At 45.4% G+C, this 26,119-nt stretch overlaps 1 long non-coding RNA gene across 1 annotated transcript in view; it reads left to right on the forward strand.

The window, feature by feature from the left end:
* LOC138286742 (uncharacterized) overlaps positions 1-23,169 on the forward strand; it is a 136,297-nt gene extending 113,128 nt beyond the window's left edge. Inside the window, exon 3 of the long non-coding RNA XR_011202044.1 lies at positions 23,055-23,169. This is a non-coding gene — a long non-coding RNA (uncharacterized lncRNA). The remainder of the gene's footprint in view (positions 1-23,054) is intronic.
* The last annotated feature ends 2,950 nt before the right edge of the window (positions 23,170-26,119 follow it).

A 26,119-nucleotide genomic window follows, 5' to 3' on the forward strand; every position in this document is an offset into this window, starting at 1 on the left:
TTCAGTATAGACTTCAAGTATGGACTTCAAGGAGTCTCTCAGTTGCTGTACCTGTCCTGCGTGAATAAAACTCTGCTGGCAAGCCAGGCCGCCAGGGGCCTTTGCTGTCCTCAGTGCTCTTGTTCCCTCCACTATCTCTTTTTCAGTCAGAGGGGCATCTAAACTGCCTTTCTCTTCCCTGATTAGAGATGTCATCTGCAAGCATTCCAAAAAAGTGTGGCTCTCCTTAGCTGAGCAGCATGGTGGGGATGCAGACTGCTCCTGTAAATGGGAAGTAAACACCTCCAAGATGCCCCGTTGCGTACGTACGAACCTGTCGATTTTATCACGGATCCCCGACAAATGCGGAATGCATGTTTCATTGCAGAGGAGAATGGTGAGCAGTCTGGTAGCTTTGTATCCCTCCACATAAAGTTGTTGCCTATAGTTAATAATGACAAATTGGTCCTGGCGATCACATGTTTCTAGCAACTCCTATTTAGCGTACCTCCAATTTAAAATACTCGGGAACTGTTCTAGCATATTGGCCTCAAGGGTGCCTAGTCTTTGTTCTAGGGTATCTAACGTCCTGGAAAGTTGTTGCCTCACCCCATAGGTTACCTACAAGCATTCCCCACGTAGTGCTACCTTAATTGCATCCCATTCTATTGCTCTCGTCAATGCACTACCCCAGTTCTCAGCAAAGCAGTGGTGTACCACCTCTTTCGCTATGCCATTGAATACCGGGTCTGTCAGGGCCTCTGTCTGCATCCTCCACAAGGGACTCTTTAGACATCCTGAAGGAAAACAATAAGGGGGAATGATCAGATATATGTTGTGCCAGGTAAGAAACGGCCTCCACCACATTGGAGCAATGCACTAGATAACGAACAATAATCTAGACAACTGTATTGCCTCGTGGTGGGCACGAAGCAAGACTAAGCCTTAACTTTAGGGTATCTTACTCTCCAAACATCCAGTAAGCCCACATCTGCCATAACTTCCTGTACAGCACATGACATTGCAGGTTTAGTGTCCAATTTAGGAAGAAGCCGATCCATTTCCACATCTAGCACACAGTTCAGATCCCCTGAAATAAGGACTTCAGAGCACAGGTAATCCGTAGCTATTCCCATCACTGTACAGAAAAAGGTCCTGTCATCTGCATTAGATGCATATATATTTACCAAACAGATATCTCAGGTATCCAGGACACCTGAGACAATCACATACCTCCCTTGGGGATCCAGATTAAACCCCTTAATCACGAAGGGGACCACGGGGTCTACCCAAGTAAGGACGCCTCTGGAATAACTAGAATAAGTTGCCCAAAAAAATTGGCCCCTCCATCTGCGCCTTAGGTATGTAATATAGTCCCCCCCTGGTGTGGGTCTTCTATAGGAATGCCACTGCCGCCCCATAAAGCTGTAAGTAGGAGTACACTCTCCTTCTCCTGTCTGGCCAACCCAAACCTTGCGTGTTCCCAGTCAAAAGCTTCCATTTGTAGGCCATAAGTAACAGTCATCACTCACTCTCTCATCATTTCGCAGGCCCTGTGAATCACACTGACAGTCACTCCTCATGCGGCACAGTGGAGAATCAAATGGACAAGCGTCCTGAAGCCAATACCTACATAGCATTTGTACAAGAAAACCCATCAAAAATAGGAAACAATACCACCCTCCCAAAGGCAGTGGGTCTGAACAACTTGGGCCCCTAAACATCAGGCCAGCTACACAATCCTCCCACTGAGGTCAGAGCCTCAATTGTAAATATTGCTTTTTTACTGTGAGCCATGAATCCACCCCCTCAAGTGGTGAGGCTGAAGGTACTTCAACCATGTACAAGGCTGCCACCCACCATGACCCTCCAGCCAGCAACCGTCTAATCAGTCCCCATTTCAACATTAATATGTAAGAATTTATAAATGATGCTCTGTTGGGAACCACCTCCCAGTGGAAAAATTCACAGATACATCTCACCCAACAGTTTCTGTTACTAAACACGTTCTAACCAGTCAATGTGAATATTTGATGTAACTCCCCCATAATACAGGACAAAACTGAATGAGCCTTAGTGTTCAGGGGCAGTCATACCACCCTTCTCCAGTACTTCTCCAGCTCTCAGTCTGTGCCATCGCTACAGTAATCAGTACCTTCTCTGTGAGTCTGAAAGGATTCACCAGAGTCTGGCATAAAGTTCGAGTCTCTCAATGTTCCGTCTGAACATACAATAATCTTTCCTGTCTGCTGTAAGTGCGAGGTTTGATCAGAATCTGCAGTGGGTTTCCAATAACTTGTACTCCTCCGGGAGGTCCCAGTATCACCCGACCTGTTGGTGGATTTTTGTTTGCGTGGAATACGGGCCAGGGACTCGAGCCACGCATTAGTTTCCTCAGTGGTGAGAAAGAAAAGAGCTCTCACTGGGAACATGAGGCCGTAACAGATACCACAATCCCTCAGCATATAGTCTCTGCAGAGGTCTTGTACCTTCCCGATGTAGACTGGGAATATCACGATGTTCTTATTTTCAAAATTCCTCCCCCTCCCCACCCTCACCAGACCCCCATGTGCTATATGATTTCATCCCTGTCCCAAAAATTAAACACACGGGCAATAATGGCACAAGGTGGTGCCCCAGGCCTGGGCACTGGAGCCAAAGCATGATGTGTGCACTTGATAGCAAAGAACTTAGAAAGGCGCTCAGGTTTTAAAACTGTTGCCATCCAGTCCTCTAAAATAGTTCAGTAGACTGCCCCTCTGCCTTCTCAGGGAAGACCACAAATCGGAGGTTGTCCTTTCAGGAACGACCATCTGTATCCTCCAACCCATCATCCAAACAAGCCGTGAGTGGCTGAAGATCTGAAACTGTCTTCCTGAGAGAGGCCACTTCGTGCTGGAGTTCCATAACCTGCCCCTCCACCTCGGGGACTCTCTCTGAGATTTTCCTGAAGTCTGTACGTAGTAGGCTTACCTCAAGAGCCACCGTGTCAATTTTTGTCAGCATGATTTCTCGGGACCCTTAATTTCCTTTATGAAATCCACCAGTGTGCAAAGCAGGAGTTTACCAAGCGGAGGCAACCCTCAGGCCCGGCCGACAGTCAGCAGTTTTACCAGTCAGGCCAGGCCCCAGCAATCCCCGTGGTCACTGCTACACTCCTATGCGGCTGCGAGCAAGGCCCAATAGTCATATAGCTCCTACTGGCCGGAGTCAGCAACCCCTCCAACTCAGGGCCGTGGCCTGCACTCTGCACCCACTCACAGCAGCAGTGTTCAGACTCAGTAGCCTCACCAGAGCCCGCATTGGGCTTGCCATCACTCTGTCCACCGAGGCCCACCACCATCCACGCCAGGTATCAGAGGTGGATCGCCGTCTGGCAAATGCAACGGCAGGCCATTGTTCACGAAGGGCAACAGCGGGGGAGAACTCTGGGAGGGGGCAGAATACTTTGGATGCCTGACTTTGGGGATGATTAGCTGCAGATTAATGGCAAATTATTATGAGGCTGGAGGGGAACTCTGGGGGAAACGTTAATAGGCCGCCACTCCCCTCATAGGGCAAAACAAATGGTATGCATAATGAGTTCCATAAGTATGAAGATGCAAACTACTGTCAGGATTAGGAAGAATGTGAGAGTACAGACATGCAAAGATCTGTGTTTTCATCCCTCCTGAAGACCAGAAGAGAGCAAGCATGCAGGTAAAGGTGTATGGGTAGCTGGAAGCTAGTATCACAACTCACCATCCTCACTTCCAGGCTGAAGGTGCGACTTCCGGAGCAATGGTAGCAGAGTTACAATTAAAGATCCAGCCAGGAATGGGCAAGATGCCTGTCATCATCTCACAGTTGTTTGGCTCTTTCTGCTTTTGCTGAGTTCCTCGCCGTCACTACATCGCCAAACTTTGTTATTTTTAATCCTTCTCAGTTCCCTTAAGCCTGCCACCACCCCCCACCCCAATTTCCTCCGTGTTCTTTCCCTCCATGTTACCACTGTCCCTCCTTCGTTATGTATTTAGTCGGCCTTACCTGTACTCTTTACACGAGTCAAGAACTGCTGACTCTACAACTGTATTCCACCTGGGACATCTTCCCAAGGCTCGGAATCCAAGTATTCACTAATTGTACCTCAGCTGGAACAGGTGAGCCCTTGGGATGGTGGGCTATAATCTCCCTGGGGGTTCTCCTAAAGCCCTCAAATCCTGACAACTACCATATAGTGGGAGTTCACGTACACACCCACCAACGACGATCGGCCATTTGCGATGAGGGCGCCAGGCAGCGTTTGCCCCTTCCTCACAGACCACCTGGTGGGTCCGTAAAGTGGTCTAATCCAGCGGCTGCTTGAGCTCCGAGCAGTGGTCCCTGACCCAGACTGCAACAGCTGACACAGCCGTGGCATGTGAAGAGGCTCCCCGCGGGAGCTGTTAAACCAGAGGTCGCAGGTATTTGTTCTGTAAAGGATGTCTGAGAGTTTCGGTTTCGCATCTCTGCACCTGCTGGCCTGCGTCACGCATGCGCAATGGTTTGCATTAATCTGTGCTGCAGGGTTTGACCTATTTAATAAAAAGAGGCCTTCAAAACTGCCTCACCAATGAATATGCTCAAGGCGGTCCTATGCATCACTTCCACATATCCAAGTGGGACCACTACACTATACACCCCAGGGGAATGGCTTTAATGGTGGAGCAGGTGCAGTGGCACCGGACCCATTTCTGTGAGTGTCCCTCTGCACCTCAATTATTAAATGTTTTATTAGCCAAGAAGGGTTAGGGGACCATACTTAATGCCAGAACTAAAGCCTTGGAACCCTTGCTATGCCACTGACTGCAGCGGGGCTTTACATTCGTAAAGGTGGCACACAGGAGGAACCTGCTTAAAACAAAAAGCAGTTCAACAAGAGTCCTTGATGTGGTCTGTGATAAGGCGATCTGGCTGTAAAAATGCTAGGTCCCTCTTGCAGTTACTGTATATGTAACACAATAGGATTATTTCCCTCAATAACGTTGCCGGTCACAATCCAACAGTCATCACCTTTAATGAGCATGAAACAATCAAGCACCTTATCAATAGGCCACCTAGACTGTCAATCAGAAGCCCAGCCCCATGAAAGTCACCCAGTCAAAGGTAGAAACGCAGGTAAAATATATCGTATTTTGACTATGAGCTTTATGATGTTGCAAGATGCAGGTCTGAGACAAAACATCAATTCCCGCCCCCATCCCTCCCACCCCCCACACAGCAAACGCTAAACTCCACTCTAATGGACTGGAATGAGGTGGGAGACTTCTTCCCCAGCACATCTGTTCTGGGCCTGCCTGTCTTGACCTAATGAATGGATCGGAATAGAAACAGGTGTTGTTTATGAAAAACAATATCAGACAGAAAGTCCTTCTGAAGCCAGCACAGCCACTGCCAACTCCTTTGAAAGTCACTGGCAAGCCAAGTGACATCATACAGCAAAAAACTACTTTTTAAGGAAAGGTATGTTGTGTTGTGTGCAGAATTGTGTAAAGAATACTATGAAAGCACTGCACGTTAAATACATTAATATTATTAACTTTTTTTTACATAGCACTTGGTTGCACACCTTCGCCATTTTCAAGCACTCTAAATAACACGTTACTTATACCCAATTTACTGTTTAATGTTACTATGTTTACTGACCTTACAAGGGCAGAAGGCTGAGCTGGCCTTTCTTGGATTTGAATTCGCGACTTGCTCATGACCAAATATCTCAGCACTGAACAATTTACTCACTGAGCTATCCGGCTTGGCGGTTTAGTGTAAGAACGTTTAGAAAGACATTTAACTCTGTGTTTTGTTTGAAAATATTTTTCTCCACGCACAAAGCCCCCCCCACCCCCCCCCTTATAGCCTCTGAAAGATGATTGTGCTCTCTCCCCTTTCTGAGCCAGCTCAAATACTTGACAGGCCTAATTTGCATATGCGTTCACGGTAGTAAACTAACTATAACTTATTTGCGAACACCAACAAATGTATGAGTTTCTTACTGTTCACAGTGTACTTTCCATATTCGTAACCTCCTTGTGCAAGCGTAAAATTCCACCATTCCTGGGTTTGTAACTTCGAAATATAATTTGCACTTACATTTTTGTGCACATTAGTTGATGTAAAGTGTGCAAAACAATTTTATGAATCTGTACTGTAGTGACAGCATCTAAAATTAACCATATATCTCACCACTCTTTGCAAGGACGAGTTCTCAGTAGAATGGGAACAGACTTTTGCTGTTTATGGCAGGGTCGAAACACACTTTTGTTTGCTCCAAAGCACCGGCGCTTCCGGCTGACAGTAGGACTTTGAATACACAAAATAGATTAAGGCTAGAGAATGGGCATCCCTGTATTAAACTAAGAATGTATTGTTTCATCAGTTAAGCTCATTAGAAATAAATTGACGTCACAATAACATTTCCATCAAAATCATGCTGAAGATTAAAAAAATGATATTTTTCGTTTTGTTTATACTAAAAAATGTAATTGTTCCTGCTGAACCTAACTGTTTAATTATAATATCTACATATTTCACTAGATGGAAAAATAGGAGTATCCATGAAATTAAGGCAGAGTAATAATTGCCATGATTTTTAAACTAGGGCAAGAGCCAGTAAATGCATTACAGTTTCTAGTTTGTATTCACAGGGTCGGCAGATCGTTTCTGAAGAACTTGTGTTGGAGTACCAACCTCCTCTAAATTCTGATATGATCACCATTCTGTCTTCCCCATCTTCCAGTACAAGATGTGACTTCCCAGGTCTCACAACCATCCTCATATCAGAAAACAGAAATCACTGGCTTTTCTTTACAACAACCACATGAAGATTGTAGCTTCAACCAATCTCTCATCCAGTCGCCTGGTTTCTTGCCAGCCTTCATTCCATTGTTGAAGCACATTGCCATTTTATGTCACTTTTTCCCACAATTTCAGAAATTCAGCAGTATCAATGTGCTCCAATCCATCCACCACGGGTTGAGCTTTCTATCAGGCACCCTTCAAGGCATCAAAGATTACTGCGATGGAGTGATCCTAGTGTGATATACCCACAGTATACTGCTAGCCACTTTTGTCAATCCAGTACATCAGATAATGCTTATTGGAGGTACATCTTTATTCTATTGTCTCTCTTCACAGGTCCATGTACTTTACATATGTATTTTCTATTGAGTTCATACTGCTGAGTAGCCAATGCATTAGTATTACATATTGTGCTGCACTGATGTCCAATATTATCCTCTTGAGCAATATTCAACACTAATTTAATTTCCATCTCCAAGTTCTGGGATGTCAAAAATGTAATCACCATCTCTATCCAGAGTAACCTTTGCCACAAACTCTACCTCTAGTCACCTTGATGAGTAGTCACCACCAACGACAATGCAAAGCCATATCCAGCTCCTAATAAGTTTGTCAACGCTAGTGTGTATAGCTATTTTTCTCATTCAAAGCATTGTTTGATAAACATACTTCTTGAAGGGTATTCCCCCCTTGAGCGCCTTATCAGTTGGTGCTTCATCTTAATATTGTTCCTATCGTAGCCAGTAGTACAGCTCTTACGCCCTGCAGCTTGCCACAGCGAATCAGATGGTCTTCTTAGGATAACCAGATTTTTTCACTAATAACATGGGAGATTTCAGGCAGCTGACCCGACTTCAGCCATTCAACCACCTATAGACAGTGCCACCGGAATTATCCAGCAATAGAGGATCAAAATATGTGGCATTAGTAACTACATGATGCAGCAAACAATGCAAATGTTGCAGGTTAATGTGGCACATACTGTGGCAATCTTATTTTGCTGTTTTGGCATTTTAACACACATGAATACAGTCTGGACAAAGATTTTTTTACCTCAAAAGTACCAGTCTACAGCAATCACCAACTGAAAGGTAAAAACGTAACCCTTGTAAGGGGTCTGCCACTGTAATGCACCTTGGTTAGCACATATTTTGAGTACATTTTGAACTACTTCTTATGAAACAAGTTGGTCTACTGTCCCTTTCTAAACTCACTAAGAAGATACTGCCTCAGTAAATATTGTTTCAAAAACAGATTTCCTCAGTGGAATGTATAGCATGGAGCAAGAACCTAACATACCTGCAGCAATTATTGTAATTTCTTCAATCTGACTTTTTAAAATGTTCATGATTACTGATCCTTACACATATGGACCATGATCCATGTGTCTACTCTAAAATGAAAGAGGAGCAGAGAACAAGATAAGTCAAGATCTCAGCATCGCATAGTGCACATAGGAAACACTGGAAGGTGTATTGATGTACCTTTCAGAGGAAGGAATACACAAGATGTTGATGAGCCTTTTGTAATAGAACTTTAAAACGATGCCCCAGAACTGGGTGCAGCCTGAGTTCATCGTTCTGGAGATGTGGCCTCCAGTCCTTGCCGCAACAGTCCAGAGGTTACTGCCGAAACACAAGAAGAAACTTAAGTGTCCTTTTTCCTAAGATTGTAACTTCCTCTGGGCATTTTTAATATTAATCTTGGTCTCAGTACTAAATCCATGGTACATTGTGCGACAATTTCTATTGGTTCTAGCTGGCATGGACATTAGTCATGTCAAGTCTGGATGACCAAAATGTAGCCCTTACTGACCTCTTATATTAGCATACTATCAGATTGCAAAGAGTAGAAAAACAATTAGTGAGAATGTGCGTCCTTACAGAAATAGGATCATATCAAACAGGCCTTGAAAACTTCTCATTGGACCCAACTAAATTCAGGGATACATACAAAACACTGCAAGTTATGCACAATGCATATTGAGGTAAAGGTCTAGATTACCTTCAGAAACAGGTATGCCACCACTATGCCCCCTCCAGGGTCATTAGACTGTCCACTGCCTACCCGATCCATTTAAGAAACTATAGAATGGTGGAAGATCCTTTGGGTCCAGATCCTGAAACCTTGGTATAGCCTCAACCTTTCATTCCAAGTGAAAGTTTGGTACCTTCAATTCAGGAAACTCCTGGAGACTTAACTTTAATAAATGGCTTTCTGTTTATTCTTTCATTGTCCTGAGGGTGATTGAAGACTTTTAGCACTCCAAACCTGGCTAGACTCCAACCCTCAGTTTGTCATATAGTTCAATATTACATTTTCCTGCAGTTTTATTGCTCTGATTTGGTTATGTGGCATACAGCACTTTAGAAAAACCCTAAATATGTAGCTAAGATATATCTTGTGGTTGGTGGCCTTCAAAGTGCACAATTTTGCACTTGGCTGCACTGAATCGACGTGGCTGCTGCATTTGGTTGCAAGGAATCTAAGTGGCTTCTCCTCTGTCAGTCGCCAAGACCGTGAATTCTACTTTCTCTGCTTAAACAAAAATGTGTATTTACAACATTTAGACTTACCCCACCTACCAGCTCCTGCTATTTCTCACATATCAGTGTATTGAAAAGCTCTGGTCTGACATCAATTGCAGTGGCGTCAGACTCAATATTATGGGTGTTAAATGTTGTAAAGTTGGGCGACCCCTGATGGTCCTGCCTTTCTAGCCAGGCACTTGTAGTGCTATTAGCCAGGCATCTTCTCTGTGCCTGGAGCTCTCTGTCTTCGTACTTCATCTTGAGAATCATAGCTAGATTTAAAAAACCTCTGCGCTAGAGTTCAGAACTTCTAATAAACATACCAAAATACGGAAGTCAGTGACTGCAGGCGCTCTTCTTCCTTTGAAAGAAGTTTTATACAAACTGCTCTTATCACTCAGAGTTAGGATTTTTAAGGCCACTCTATTTTATTTTTGCTTTACACACTGACGATTATTTGAGTGTACACACGCTTTGGACGTGTGATCCTTGATGCCAAGTGATGCTGAACGGGCTGCTGCTGCTTGCCCTGTCTGGAGGTGTCTCAGAATAATCTGAATGCTCCAGTGCAAGCCATGGACTCCTCTGCAGGGCCTTTCTGGAAATGCCAAGGTACTGCCATGCTAGGCTAAAGGTAACTTAAGCTAAGTCAGCAGAACTTTCCAAGTGCAGGTTCCTCCAAAGGATGTGAGATTAGCGGAGATCCTAAACAGTTCTTAAATAATTAATAATAGATGTTCCCCGGTGCAATTATTAGTGGAGCAGAAGAGAACCTTTCACTTCAGTGTTTCCTTGTGATGAAAACAAAAGGTGGCCAGCCACTCTGGCCACGTTACCACCATTGCCCAAGTAACAAAAGTGCTGCACGATTGTCAAAGTGCATGAAAGAGGCAGTAGGGGCTTCCGGTTGTGCAGGACAGCCTATGTGCCAACACGTTTGAGTGTAGGCATGTCCTCTAAAAGCGGCTTCCAGCTTGAAACATTGCAGGCAGTATTGATAAATTTTCAAGTTGAGTAAACACAAGAGGGAAAATAAACTCAGAGGTCCTAGCCTTGGGTTGCTCTGTATACCACCCAGCTCCATGCGGACAAAATGTGTGAATGTGGCCAAGCAGGTGGATCGCTATGTGACCCAGACCAACCAATTTCAATTACCTAGTAGAAGGGTCACTGGGATTATGCGGCAAGGGCAGGCCAAGTTATGCACCAGGATTGGCTAAATTATGTGTCAAGAAAAAGCAAATTATGCTGCTTAATGCAGCACATTTTGTGATAGTATTACTTCATTATCGTGCCATGTTTACTGAGGTGAACAGTGTCTGGGCACATGCTTCCATTGTTCGCATTACCAAATAAATACAAAGAACATAAACAACAGAAAGAGGACCAGCCAACCTTTGCAAAGGGCCTTCCACTGTGGGCAACACATGTTGCTGCGTATTAGGTAACTGATGGTCCGTTTGAGGTAGGAACACACTTTTTGTTAAAATCTACAGATTATACCGCAGATGATGGGTTAAGAGGCAAATGTGGAAAATACATAAAAATGCAGAAAAAGCTACAGCTGCAAAATAATTCCAGTTGCCCTACGTATTAGGGAAATCGGACTCCTCATTAATTCGGACTTCTCATTCATTTCTTGGCTGATTTGTGAAGCAATCCCACACCAATCCAGCCCGCGCCATGACCCCATCTGGTTTTGCATCACGCCTGCTTGAAAAACAAAGGAAAACATTGTGTGACTTCGGTTTTCAATTATTAGGGGGTAACGTTCAGAGGTTAGCGCTGTAATCAGGCTGAAATTGGCAGCAATCAGATAATATTGAAATGACAGCGAGGAGAGGGGTGATAGCATCAGATGCTGGTAGGCAATTGAGGAAGAGCAATAACACTACGGGCGAAGAGAACGGAGCATTATTTATCTTTTTATACCACAAGTGCCTCGAAAATCGTGAAACCAATTTCCTCGTGGAGTAGAGCGGAATATCCACAAGTCGTGCATCTTCCCTCTGCACAGATAATGTCGCCTCTTCTGCATTCTAAGGATGCTTAGGCTGGGCTTTTCAATTTAGATTTGAGGAGGCAAAGGATCGGCTGACCTTTAATGGCGGACAACTCTGAGATGAAGTTCTTCCCTGAAACAGTACTTCTTTCTCGGTTCAATTACCGCTAAAACCTAGTGGAAAAGGCCGGCTCTCTCGGGTCCATAGCCACCCTCATCAATTCTAAAGTCGGTAATCCAGGAGGGATTATCTCTGAATTATTTTAACGGGGCAATCCATAGTTGGTGTCTTGAATAGGAAGTACCACAGAGTATCATCAGATGGGATTCGACTAAAAGCCAATGTTTTTAGAATTCAGAAGCAGTGTAGATGGTTGCTAGGAATTGCTGCTTCTTACGGTGGAAATGTCTCTCAACCGCAGAAGGGTGGTGCCACAGGCAGTGCTGAATGATTTTTTTTTTTATTTTTTTTTTTAAGTGCAGGAGCCCAAAGTGCTTCTTAATGGCCTGCGCCCAGCACTGCCAAATCTGGGGTTGCCAAATACTAACGCTGTTTAGGTCTGATTGCATCTCATGCCTCTTTCTTCCACCACCCCAAACTTCCTGTCTCTTTATCTCACAAGTGGAGGTTCTTTTTCATGCCTGCTTTGTCTCTTTGTCACTGTGTTCCTATCTTTCATTGACACATTTCTTCCTTTTCTGTCATACTCTCTCTTGCTCTGGGTCAAAGCTTGATGATCAAAATAAGTCCCAGTCCCCCAAAAAAGTGCCAGTGTCCACCACCTGCACACATTAAAAACTCATTGAGGTGATATAATCAAAGGCACATGCAGCCCCCAAGTGCAACACTTTTTGGTTTGTCCACAAATGAAACACTTCAACATAATCCGAGCAGGGTGGTGACACATTTCTAGGACAAAGTTGACGCCTTTGTGGCAGAGTTACCACTGGCCCTGGCCTTCAAGGGGCTCAAGAGTAATTACTAGTACTCTAGATTCGTTCAAGCAAAAATCCAATCCCTTTTTTGTATTTGTTTGGTGACAAGGCTACGAGTTGCACCAGCCTTCCCATTTCTACATTATATATGCAGCCACCCTTCTCTTCACTCTGCCCAATGCAATTCTATAAGCACTTTGTACATGTTTTTTCAAGACAAACATGTGACAGCTATAGATGTGTGGAGGTTCTGAAGGACAGTCGCTTCACAGCAACCCAAAGACTGTTTCTAATCCAGAATCCATCACTTGACCAGAACATTGTGCTGTTCTGGACGAATCACTTTATCCCCCCCTGTGCCTTAAACTGTAAACACGTGTAATTTCAACCAACGGGAAAGTCTAATATTGACCAAGTGACATGTTCCTATGCCCTGTCACATTCTACTTTTGTAAACTTGTCTCAACTGGACTGCCAACACCACAAAGATGTCTGTACACCTCATCTTTGAGAGGCTCATACTACTATTAAAATGGGCATTGTGAAGTGCTCTGTCACGTCATGAACTAGGTCTGCACGACATCAAAATAGAAAATAGAATATATGGCGTTGTAGGAATCCTGGTGCTAGATGCGGCTCCATGGCAGCCTAAGTCTGCCCAGGTCCAGTCCCATCTGCCCAGGTTGGGATGGGACACTAGAATAGATCCGTGAGGTATAGAGCTCATCAAAAGGGGAGGTTGAGTGGTAGCTGGAACCAATGTAAAAAGGTACCTATGATTAGAAATAGGATTGGATTTTGTACAAAGTGTCCCTGAATGTACGCCACTTTAACTACACCCTCTAACTTCACTTTTAACTTCTCTGTCTGTGTCTGATGACTCTGTATGCAGCATACCTAAAGGGAATCCATGATCACAATTTTCCAGGTCAATATTGTCAAAAATAACTCAGGAAAGACTGAGCTGAGCATTGTGCTTATACTGTGCAGAATAGAACAGTGAGCAGCAAAGCCCATGCTCTTAGCCTGTGCACGGACTCTTTTTTCTTTGCTATAGGGAATAATTCAACTGACTTGACCACAATTACCTTCCTCCACTACAGAAGGAAATGTTCTGGAACTGGACTCAAATTTCGAGACTCAAAGTAGAAGACAGAACAGTGGAAGTGCTCAAACCGTGTGGACTGTGGCTTGTATTGTCGCTGTATGCCACAGTGGCCAAACACCAGGAAGATACCTAGGGATACTATAGTCAAACACAGGACTTTCTATACCCTTACAGACTGCAGCTGATATCTGTAACAGTTGAAAAGAACCAGAGTTGTAAACTCAAGCCACACATTAGGGCCTATAACTAGGGGAGGTCCTATAACGAGGAAGAGGGCCTATAGCACCTGGTATAGCCCGGGGCAGAAGGGGTACAAGGCTATTAGAAGATTTGCCCCACTTCAGTCTGTTCAATGGAGCTCTCAACATTCCAATGTTCTAATACTATATAGCAGAGAAACAAAACTAAAGCTGCGGCGTGATTTCATGGGATTACCAGAGCCATTTAAGTGCATGCAGAAGCAGCTTGCATCAGTGTTAACAGCAAAGCAGTGCGGAGCCAGATCATAGAAAACAGCTGGGACCCCGGTCCTCCAGCAATAGCTGGGATACACGGCCAAACTGGAAGGCGACAACAAAGTCATTTACCGGCTGAGGGAACAAGAGGCCTTCTTTAGTGCCATATGTGGGGGACCTCGCGCCAAAATGGGGAAAAAACACTAGACCAGAAGCACCCATCAGCTTTATTTAAAGAGTAACTAGCTGCGACTTGACATTTGTAACAGATACACAGCGCAACTCAATTGTACAAAGTCAGGTAACAAAACTGCTGAATAGAACGGATTCAGACACACAACAATGAGATGCACAGGGGCAAAGCACAACAAGGCGCTCTAATTTTGAAACCTATGGCATGAGGCATATTGGCTTCGTATAGAATATAAAACACTGAACACAGTGTAATAAAAGAAATGTGCACACAGGAAGTTTAGATGAAACACGAACATAAACACCACTGACTAGTCTCTATATTGCTTTCTCTTCTTATTTCTCTGTCCATCCATTATCTGGCACTGTTAAGGGCACATATTTATCAAACAGAAGCAGTGTAATGAGCCTGCTAGTGCTGCGGAGGGAAATAAGAGGTTTTCTTAGAGAAAAGGGATCCTTCTAAGGAGGTTTTAATGGCTTGACTAATAACAACGGGATTAGCCGTTTACATTGCACATTCCACAAATAAATATTCTCTTGGCACTTAAATAAAAGGTGTTAACAGCACTTTAAATGGGCAATTACTGTCAGGTACTGCATTAAAGGGATAATACAATGCACTTCCAGATCCACACCGACCCCAGGACCACACTCAGAGGAACTCTCATCTACCGACCCCTTGGACCACGCGCCTCTTCAGCGACTCCATCACTGACTTCATCTCCCCGCATGCCCTTGCCTCGCCGGACTACATCCTCCTCGGTGACCTCAACTTCCACCTGGAACAGAACAACGACCCCAACACCACTGCCCTGCTCGACAACCTTGGCCTCAAGCAACTGGTGAACACCCCCACCCACATCGCCGGACACACGCTAGACCCCATCTTCTCCGCCAGCAACCACATATCCTTCAGCCACTCCTCAGCTATGCACTGGACCGACCACAGATGTGTCCACTTCACCTTCCGACGCGAGACTTGCCACCTCCGCACACAACCCATCCCACGTCGACAGTGGAACAAAATCCCCGAGGAACAGCTTCTCTCCACTCTCAACAACAACCAACCCACCTTCTCCTCCGACCCCAACGACGCAGCCCTCAGCCTCACAAATTGGATCACCAACTGCGCAGACAACCTCGCTCCCCTCAGACGCCTCCCAAGACAGACCTACACCAAAAAACCTCTCTGGTTCACTGACACCCTTAAGGAATCAAAGAAAACCTGCCGCACCCTCAAGGAAGCCTGGCGCAAGGACCACACCGCAGACAACATGACTGCCCTCAAGAACGCTACCCGCGAACACCACCAACTGATCCGCGCCGCCAAAAGAAATTTCTTCACAGAAATACTGGACAAAAACAGCCACAACAGCAGAGAACTCTTCAACATTGTCAAAGAGCTCTCCAACCCTAAAGCCAACGCCAACGCCCTCACGAGACCTCTGCAACTCCCTCGCCACCTTCTTCCATCATAAGATCACCGACCTACACGACAGCTTCGGACACCAGACCCAGCCAACCACCACAGAACCTACAACCCCAGCCATCACCCTCAACGCCTGGACTCACATCAACACGGAAGAGACCAAAGCCACCATGAACTCCATCCACTCCGGTGCCCCCTCGGACCCCTGCCCACACTTCATCTTCAACAAAGCCGACGACATCATCGCCCCGCACCTCCAGACCATCATCAACAGCTCGTTTTCGTCTGCTACCTTCCCTGAGAGCTGGAAACACGCTGAAGTCAACGCCCTACTGAAAAAACCTACGGCGGACCCAAGCAACCTGAAGAACTTCCGCCCCATCTCGCTCCTCCCATTCCCCGCCAAAGTCATAGAGAAGACCGTCAACAAGCAACTTACCAACTTCCTTGAAGACAACAGCCTACTCGACCCCTCTCAGTCCGGATTCCGAGCCAATCACAGCACAGAAACCGCCCTCATCTCAGTCACAGACGACATCAGAACCCTGATGGACAACGGAGAAACAGTCGCCCTCATCCTCCTCGACCTCTCGGCTGCCTTCGACACCGTCTGCCACCGAACCCTAATATCCCGCCTCCGCTCCACCGGGATCCAAGGACAGGCCCTGGACTGGATCACCTCCGTCCTCTCCAACCGCTCCCAAAGAGTCTACCTCCCACCTTTTCGCTCAGACCCCACCGAGATCATCTGCGGCGTCCCACAAGGCTCCTCGCTCAGCCCGACACTCTTCAATGTCTACATGAGCCCCCTCGCCGACATTGTACGCAAACACAGCATCATCATCACCTCCTACGCCGACGACACTCAACTGATACTTTCCCTCACCAAGGACCCCACCAGCGCCAAGACCAACCTGCAAGATGGAATGAAAGACATCGCAGATTGGATGAAACTCAGCCGTCTGAAACTGAACTCAGACAAAACAGAAGTCCTCATCCTCGGAAACACCCCGACCGCCTGGGATGACTCCTGGTGGCCCACGGCCCTTGGCACCGCACCGACCCCCTCAGACCACGCACGCAACCTCGGTTTCATCTTGGACCCACTTCTCACCATGACCAAACAAGTCAACGCCGTATCATCCTCCTGCTTCCTCACCCTCCGCATGCTCCGAAATCTTCCGTTGGATCCCCGCCGACACCAGAAAGACCGTGACCCACGCCCTCGTCACGAGCCGCCTGGACTACGGCAACACACTATACGCAGGAACCACCGCTAAACTCCAGAAACGTCTGCAACGAATTCAAAACGCCTCCGCCCGCCTCATCCTCAACATACCCCGCAACAGCCACATCTCCGCCCACCTGAGACACCTGCACTGGCTTCCCGTCAACAAAAGGATCACCTTCCGACTCCTCACCCACGCACACAAAGCCCTCCACAACAAGGCACCCGAACTCCTCAACCGCCGCCTCAGCTTCTACACTCCCACCCGTCCTCTTCGCTCCGCCAACCTCGCTCTCGCCGCCGTCCCTCGCATCCGCCGCACCACGGCGGGTGGGAGGTCCTTCTCCTACCTGACGGCCAAGACATGGAACTCCCTCCCCACCATCCTCAGGACCACCCAGGACCACTCCACTTTCCGGAGACTACTCAAGACCTGGCTCTTTGAGCAGCAGTAACCCCTTCCCCCAAGTGCCTTGAGACCCGCACGGGTGAGTAGCGCGCTTTATAAATATTTATGATTTGATTTGATTTACCAGTGCTGTTGCGCAGGGGGACATCACTTTTCAGTAGCTACAGGTACTCATGGACAGTATCTCTATAAATCCACTTCAAGCATTGGTGATAATATTTCAAACTTCAGTGGTACCGCTCTTTGTTTACCCCGAAAGTTTCCGTCTACCTGGCTGGGGTTCAGACCTGAGGCCTGCGTGCACACAGATCTCTGAAGCAGGTGCATAAGCCACAGCGGCTATCCTAACAGAATGGTCTATCTCGTCTAGCTTCTCGGTATCCTCCTCTGGGTTGGCTATTTCCGTGACGCTTTAAGGTACAGATTTTTTGGTCAGTCCTACGCATTGACTTGTTAACAAATCAAACTGATTTGGCATAGACCAGAAGCAACGCCTAACCTGAAAGTTGCACACCAGGTAAAAAGGAACCTCTGGAAGCCCGTCGGGATGGTGTAATAAGGGAAGAATTTAACTTACTGGCAGGATAGTTACCTGAAGGCAAGAGAGTTTCAACATAATTAAGCATATTGCAATATAGCGCATCTTAAATATATAGTCAGCGTTTGCTACCTCTGTGTCGGGTGTACCTCTTACACTGGGAGCATGCTAGGCCCTGCTGTGTGTGCTTGGAAGTGTGTTGTCTTTGTTTTGAGCCTATGTGGGAAGAGTTTCCATATGTTAAAGTTCTATATGTAGCTGATTTTAGTTTTTTTGGTGCCAATACTTCCCACACAGAAATATAACCTTTAATTTGCGTAGGTGCTACCTGAGTACAGAGAGCAGATTTTAGGAAGAATCTTAAAACAGTTTTATTTCTTGCACCTTAGACAATCTAGTCTGCCTCCACAGCTCCACACCAGGACCTCTCACTGTTGTGACACAGAACACAAGGACGCCATTTTTAGGGGGGAACAATACATTCTATAAATATAAAAACGAATGCATAATATGAGTACCAACCCATAAAAGAAAACCCATGCAGCTATGGTGGGTAGTGTTTGTCGTTCTACTTGTAACTCGCACAGAGGGGCGTCAGGGGACACTGCCCACAAACAACCACAAAAGGCTGCTTGCAGCTATCACATGGAAGTAAACGACCTGACATACTCAATGCCAGAACAAAAAGGGAGAATCCTTTGCACCAGCCATCTCTATCTGCAGAGACAGTACTCAGCACTGCTAGAAGATTAATGGTCGAACCACACGTGTGTAAGTGGCACACTACACCATCACCACCCTCACACAGACAAGGTGCACATGCCATGGGCAGTGCAGAATTTCAGGTACATGAACTTATCTGAGGACAGTCCATCTTCAGGCACAGGGCTTATCTGGAGCCAGGATAGAGTATGGGTGGTATTAGGGACACAAGACGTTTCCAGCCTAACCCTTATCCCCTAAGCTTCGTTCAGGTGTGAGAACAACTTCTTATAGCGAAGGCTCAGCCCAAAAGAGACGACCAGAGATGAGAAATGTCTGGGTACAGAGTGGAAAGGCACAGTGGTGTCATGAAGCACAGTGGTGCATGTTGAGAGGGAGAGAGTGGGAGTGTGTGTGTGTGTGTGGGCACGCACACATGAGTGGGTGTGTGTGTGTGTGTGTGTGTGTGTATAAAGTATGTTTGTGCCTTCCTAGCCTCAACTATCAGCCTCATTGTGCTCCTGCCACTTGAATAATTGTGGTCATCACACAATGATAGTGGCCAGCCCAAACATATGGGTGATTTTGATTAGACATAACAGTACCAAGTCCAGAATCAACGAGTATAGTTCTGCATAACGGAGGTCTCAGGCATAACATGGCCATCCAGGGCACAACAATGCGAGCCATGATGAATCAAAAAAGGCTGTCAGCCTTGGCTCAGTGGGAGTTATGAAACCAGGCAAAATGATGATCTTCTCTGACATAACAGTGGCCGTACTGGGCATATTGGTCTCCATCTGTGGCATAATGGCGACCACAGCTGGCATATTATGGAAATCCTTGGCATACAGAGATCATCCCACCCATAATGGTGGCTATCTGATAAATGGTGATGGTCATCAATGACATATGGATGTCATCCTTGATATATGCTAGGTACCCACCGCCCACCATTCGGCTGGAATATTGTGGGTATCTCTGATAGAATAGATACCAACTCATTCCTCTCTGGGGCTTCCTTGTCATAACCTGAGCATACCTGGAATATGATGGTGATAAGATGGCATGACAGGCAGAATAGATTCATGTAGGGCATTGGTGCATGTGAGTACTTGGAGGAAATGAAAAGCTCATTTTGAGAATAGAACATGTATTTACTAATAATGAAAACACAGTATTATAAAAAAAAATAGCAAGTCTTTGGGAGAATTGCTTTTACTTATCCAAAATTAAGGTCTGCTATTTGAGAGAAAAATATATGTATTTTCAGAAAATTGGAAGCTAATGTCTGAAGAAAAAAGTAATTTATTTACTAAAATTGAAAACTCCTATTTGAAGAAAATCTGAATATTTTCATTCTACAGAAAGCTACTGTTTAAGGACAATCGCTTTAGTACTGAAGTGGAAAACATTTGTATTTTGAGAAAACATCGTGTAGATTTATGATTACAAAATGTGTTTATGCGCCAGAAATGCAGAGCTGCTATTCGAGGGGAAAAGATTTGTGCTTTAATAAAAAAAGAAAGCTACTATTTAAGTAGAAATAGAATTAAGTAGAAAAGTTGGAATATATCTGCTAAAAAAGAAAAATGTCAAATTGATACAATTCACTCACTGCATCTTCTACACTGCTGTCAGTCACTCCCTAAAGGTGCATGGCAATCACCAGGTGAAGCCCAAGTGTCTTGTGCATCAACTATGTGATGTAACTAGCATGTAGACTACTGCAGTATTGAAAAACGCAATACCCTTTTCTAGCAACCTGCTATCAACCATATTCCATAAAAATACGTACCTTCAGATATACAGTACACCTGTCCAGCATGCGTCACCACAATAAGGTTAAAACCTCACCTTTTTAAGGAACAGACTGAAGGATTAGGAATGATCCTTTCTTGATTCAATCCATGTCATTTAATACACACATTATACTCACACATTCCATATCACTCATTCTACAGCTCCATTTAGGCATGCACTCCATGCATGTGCTGCAGAGATAGAAAGAAGGATTTGTTCTCCATCATCCTACCCACTTAAGGGTAGTAAGAGCCGTACAAATAATACCAGACAATACAAATCGTATGACTAGCAAAAGGCTCCTCTCCTAAAAGGCAGACTTGAGCCGCAAAGACCGAACTAATGCATTGACTGACACCCGTGCAACCAATATATCTCTGATCATAGTGTGGGGTGTGCAAAGTTATCACTGGCAGGGCTCAATATACTTCAAATACAGACAATGTCAGTTTCTGGTCAACATCTCTGCAATGCGGAGGGTCCGCAGGTTGTGTCAAGTGCATAGAACTCAGCAAGCCCACCAGAGGCACTGCAAAAAGTTTTAAAGTGATAATGGTTAGTTTGAATTGTTCTGGCTGGATGAGCTGGGCTTACTTTCATCCTCTAATTCAGATAAAGGCAGATTGTGTGTCATATCTTTGCTGCAATAAAACTTGACACAGCAATGGCGGCTGGTGCATTGGGGTACAAGGGCACCGGCCTATTATGTTAAGCGCAGACAAAAAGAGAAGCTGCTGTTCAAACTTTCAAGCAGCAGAAAATAGAACCAGACTTACTGGCAGATCTGTCAGTTTGCCTGTTTATTTTCCAAGGCCTGTGTGGCAACAGTGCACAGTGGGCATGTCAGCCACACAAGGGCTTCTGCAGGGTTCCATGCATTGCTCATGTGTGAGGGCGCTGTGCAGTTCAGCCCTCTCCCGCATTTACAGCCCATTAGACATGCTGTGCAACAGGTCTGCAGACCAGTCTGCTGGGGCAATGATGCGTTCATAACAAAGCCACCCCCTGCCATATCATAAGCCAGGATAAAAAAGGGACGAAGAGATAGGGTGACCAGACGTCCCGAATTTGCCCGGACAGTCTCGGTTTTTGAAAGTGTGTCCCGGTGTCCCAACACTTTATTCTAAAACCAAAAAATGTTCCGGTTTTTAAGGGAGGGTCGGGTGGACCTGCATATTAATCACGGTTTTGTTCAGGCTCACATTTCAACCAGCCCTCTCAGAAACCGGGGACAGAAGTTCACTGGTTAAAACGCTGTAATGCCTCGCCTTATTCAAGCAGCATAGCAGGATTTAATGGGTTGTAAATCAGAGCCCGTGTAAGGCAAGGCCCTGACAACCAGCCTGACACAGGAGCTCTACATAGAAAGGGGAGGGAGTGTTCAGTGCTTTAAATGGGCCGGTACTCACCGGTACTGAGTACCGGCACTTTTTTATTTTGAGAGGGAGAGTACCGGCATATCTGAAGAAAAACGTAATACTTTTAATTGGAGAGTACCGGCACTTCTCAGAAACAAGCAGGTACTCTATTACAGAGTACCTGCACTTCTATTTTTCCATTTAAAGCACTGGGAGTGTTTATAAAATGCCTTGAGACCTAATAGAATATTTAGTCCTACTTCTATGTCTGTCTGTGCCCGTCCTGGTTTTTATCGTTGAATATCTGGTCACATTAAGGACTAAGGTTACTCTCCAGCTCCCTTCTGAGTTTTTTAAGTGGCGGGCTCATGGCGCCCCCCAGCACAGAAGAGTCATGGAGAAGCTTGCCAGGTGGTGTCATCGCGGTACTTGCCTTTTGAACTCCGAATGTGTCATATTGGACAACTCTCTCGTCTCAGCCCTGTGAGGAGGAGGATGGGGCGGACCTGTTCCTTTGCAGGTGGGCTCTGCTGCGCTCGTGACAGGCACTCCGAGGCTCCGATTCTGTGCAGCACAGGCCTTGTGATAGCTCAGTGGGCTCACACCCGCCGGGATCTTATCAGGGTTGCCTTGGGAGTCGATGTTCGGCTCTGCCGAAAGTAGGGTTTGGGAGGGACCGTGGAGTGCAGGTTCTCTGTCCTCCTGTGTAATTTCCCTTTCCGTTGATAAAATCGATGTAAAGTTACACAAAGTATTGTAAATATAATTTATAGCAAGGTTTTACTTTAGAACGACGTATCTGTGTAAATGTAGCCATATTTTATTAGTGGCAATAAGTTTATATCAAGCAGGTGTGGTTATATTTTTAAGCACAGAAAACTAGGCCATAACGAAGTAACTGTGCGAGAATACAGTGGAAATGCCAAGCCTCATTATAACTGCCCTGATAGGACACTCTGTCTCCTAAATTACTAGCATTATTTTTGGAAGCACTGCATTTTCTCTGTTTTTTTATTATTTTCTATTTACGATTTTCTGCAATATGTAACAGTAACAACGTGCGACAATCAGTGCATGAAGTCATGACCAACAGTACACTAAAAACGACATTACATCTACATTGACTGTACCCATGATTCATAGTTATCACCCATCCAGTCCTTCCCCTTAGACGATACCATAAAATGTAACGTGCGTGAAACCCTCCGAGATAATCCCAGGCAGAGCTACATAGACATTCCAATCAGAAGAGATTTTATGATGAGCATGGGGGGAGGGCATCATTTACGTTTTAGCGTCTAAAATGACTGTGCTAGCTTTAACCTTCAGGTTCGCCCGTTCCCTTGACAATTAAATACGTTTGATACGGTCCCCAAAAGTTTCACGGGCGATTCTGTGGCGGGGTGAAGGCATCTGTTAGAGCACTGCAATACACCATATCAGCATGCCATTCTTTAGGGGTGGGTAATGGGCCATGAGCCCATTTTATTGCTGCTCTGCGCTTTGCTAAGCGGAGGTCCATTGCTACCAATTTCCTAACCTCCCTTTCCACATCTCTATCATAGCCGAGGAGCACCAGGAGGGGTGCAGACGCCAGCCGGACTGCCGTGACATCACTCAGCTCCGCATACACATGGAACCAGAAACTACGTACCCCAGGACAGTTCCATGCCGTGTTCAGAAAGCCTGGGGGGGAGGGATCGGGGTAGGGGAGGGGGAGGGGCGGGGACAGGTGATTCGATGTCTAGTGAGGTTTTAGTTTTGTAAGGCAAAGGCCAGGGGGGTAGGTTTAAGGGCACCTGTTCCAATAAAGCGGCCTTTTACACACACAAAACGAGTCTCGGTTTGGTCACTCTGTCCCAAGATTCCTTTACTCAAGGAATTTGGAGCAGTGGCAGGTCTTTAGATCAACATGGCTAAATCTGACGATTTGATCTCGGTTGGGGGGAGCACCCTGGCAAATCAACTGAAATGCGAGAAAGCATTCCGATGGGCAGTAGAGACCAATAAACAATTAGCAATCCAGCTGTTGTCACCCAATCCTCCCGTCTGCAGTAGGACAAACTTCAAGCTTCTACTAGTCGAAACCAAATCCACCCTGGCAGCTTGTAAAAACAATGCACTCTCTTGGGTGGGACACATAGCTGCATTAGAGATGACACTGTTGCCACGAATCCTATTTATATATATCTTCCAGGCCTGCCCCTACCTCTCAGAAAGCGAGACATCTTGTGATTACAGATGGCCTGTATGACTTATATTTGGAAAGCTAAGAGGTCAGGACTTGCTCCAAAGACTTGCATGAGACACCTGAGAGAGGGAAGATTGGGAGTTCCCCATCTACTAAGCTATTATCAGGCTTCCCAGTTGCGCTGCATGATTGAATGGCTGAAAGGGGAAACTTACAAACAGTGGTGTTTTGTGTACCAGAACTTGACAGCTAGACCCCTTGGGGAGGTACCATGGATCCATAAAACATGAGAAGTAGACTACTTTATATCTCCACCCACAGTTACCAGAGCAAAACACTTGGAGTCTAGGGTTCTATCACACATAGAGAGGAACTCTCTGCATTAACCCAACCCTTACACCAATAATAGGTAACTCATATCACAAAAGGAATGGTTTCATGCAAAATCAGATCTGGAAGTTGGAAGTGTTCTTTCACCTCTGGGATTTCTACTCTGGAGGCATCTTGAAGTCATTTGAAGAAATAAAACATGAATACGAGATCCCTGAGGCAGAACACTTCACCTACCTCCAGATTTGGCATTAGGCAAGTAGAGAGCTGGGTTAAGGAAAGCTCCACTAAGGAGCTCCCATTTCAACAAATTCCTCTAACATCTCATGTCTGCCAAACATCTAGACTCCCAAATTTATAACCTCCTTTATCCCCCAGCACCCATGTATAAATCTTCCTTCAAGGTACAGAGGATAAATATCTCAATATGGGGCTCAATGCCAAACAGAATAGTCCTCCAGACTAATAACTTTACTTGACATGACCAAAGTAGAGAGATTCTCTATATAATCCTATTCCAACGGTACCTCACCCCTGCCCAGCTTATCAATCCCACACACCCTGACACCTACTGGAGCAGATGAGGTGACATGAGCGCCCTATTGCACATCTTGTGGTTTTGTCCCCACTAAGAGATTTCTGGAACAGGGTTGTTTACACTATCTCACAAATCCATGGCCAGGCTTTACATAAACGGCCTGAGCTTGCCCTGCTTGGCAGAGCAGTGAGGGTGTGTCCCCATCCTCAACTCCACAGCAGACAAAATGTTTTCTCATCCCTTGCTAGCAGTCAAACACACCGTCCTACCCACAGGGGAATACCACAACATCAACATATGAGCTTTGGCTACATAAATTCCTGGACTTTTGAGGTCATGAGAAATGAGCATACAATTTAGCAGACAAATACCAGCTTTTCACTAGGTTATGAAATCCAGCCTTATCTTATCTGAACAAAGACTACAGAAGCTTCACCTGCCCACAATCACTATGATCCTTGCTCATATTAATGGTAGATGTTTATGCTGTAGCCCCACCACTTTCAAAGTCCACGAGCTGCCACTGTGCACAGGAATCAGTTAAGTTAGCCCAAGACATTGCAACCAGCCTCAACGTACTATGGAGTTAATTAATGTTTTCCTAAGATGTGCCTACAGGGTCCAAGGCCAGACCTCTTGGACAAGGCAAGCACAGGCTCTGCTCTCCCAGGACAAACTTGAACTACAGTAGCAAGCAGGAAAGTTAGAGTGAACACCCTAACTTGGTGGAATTTAGGAATTCCACCATTCCTAAAAAAGTTTAGTCTCCCTCTTTCTTCTGCACATTTGATAAGTTTTAAATGGTCTTAACTAAGTCATATTTTGTATAAACTCTTTTGCTCAACTCAAGACAGCAAAATCTGCACTTCTTGGCATTCAAGATCATTCCATGTTTTTTCAGGATATCCAAGGCTGTGTTGCTCCACAAATTCACAATAAACCAAGATGTCATCTTGGAAGAACTTGACTCCGGAAGTTCATCCAACAAGTTAATCATGAGTCTTTGTAACACTGTAGCTACAAACACAGTCAAAACAGAATGCATGGATACGCTACACTTCACAAGGGCATAAATGTAGGAAGTTCTACTTCTAGAATAATCATTTACCCTAACACGATGGTATGTTTAAATAACATCCAAGGAGGTGAAAAACTTGGCTCCAGGTAGTATACCCACCATTTCGTTATGCTTGGCAGTGTAAGCCTATTCTCCACCACCTTTTTGTTCAGATCTCTCAAGTGAACAGAGAGCTTAATTTTCCTATTCCCTTTATGTGCTATAACTATAGGTACCAACCAATAGCTTGCTCACAAGCTAAGTAATCCTCTGAACACACAGATGATCCAAATCTTACAGCATCCCTGACACTAAGTGGTAATCTCCTCACTTCGCATGTGACGGGTTCTACCCCTTTCATGAGTTGAATACTGTGGACATGTCCTCAAACACATCCAACGTTATTTGAAAATACCTCAACTCCTCCACCAACTCCTCTTACATCTTCTCACGCAGCATACCAATTTTGTTTTGTAAATCAGCGTTAGGCAAGTATACCTTCCATGTTTGAAAC

Source organism: Pleurodeles waltl, chromosome 3_2 (genome assembly GCF_031143425.1).
Source record: "Pleurodeles waltl isolate 20211129_DDA chromosome 3_2, aPleWal1.hap1.20221129, whole genome shotgun sequence".
NCBI classification, from domain to species: Eukaryota; Metazoa; Chordata; class Amphibia; order Caudata; family Salamandridae; genus Pleurodeles; species Pleurodeles waltl.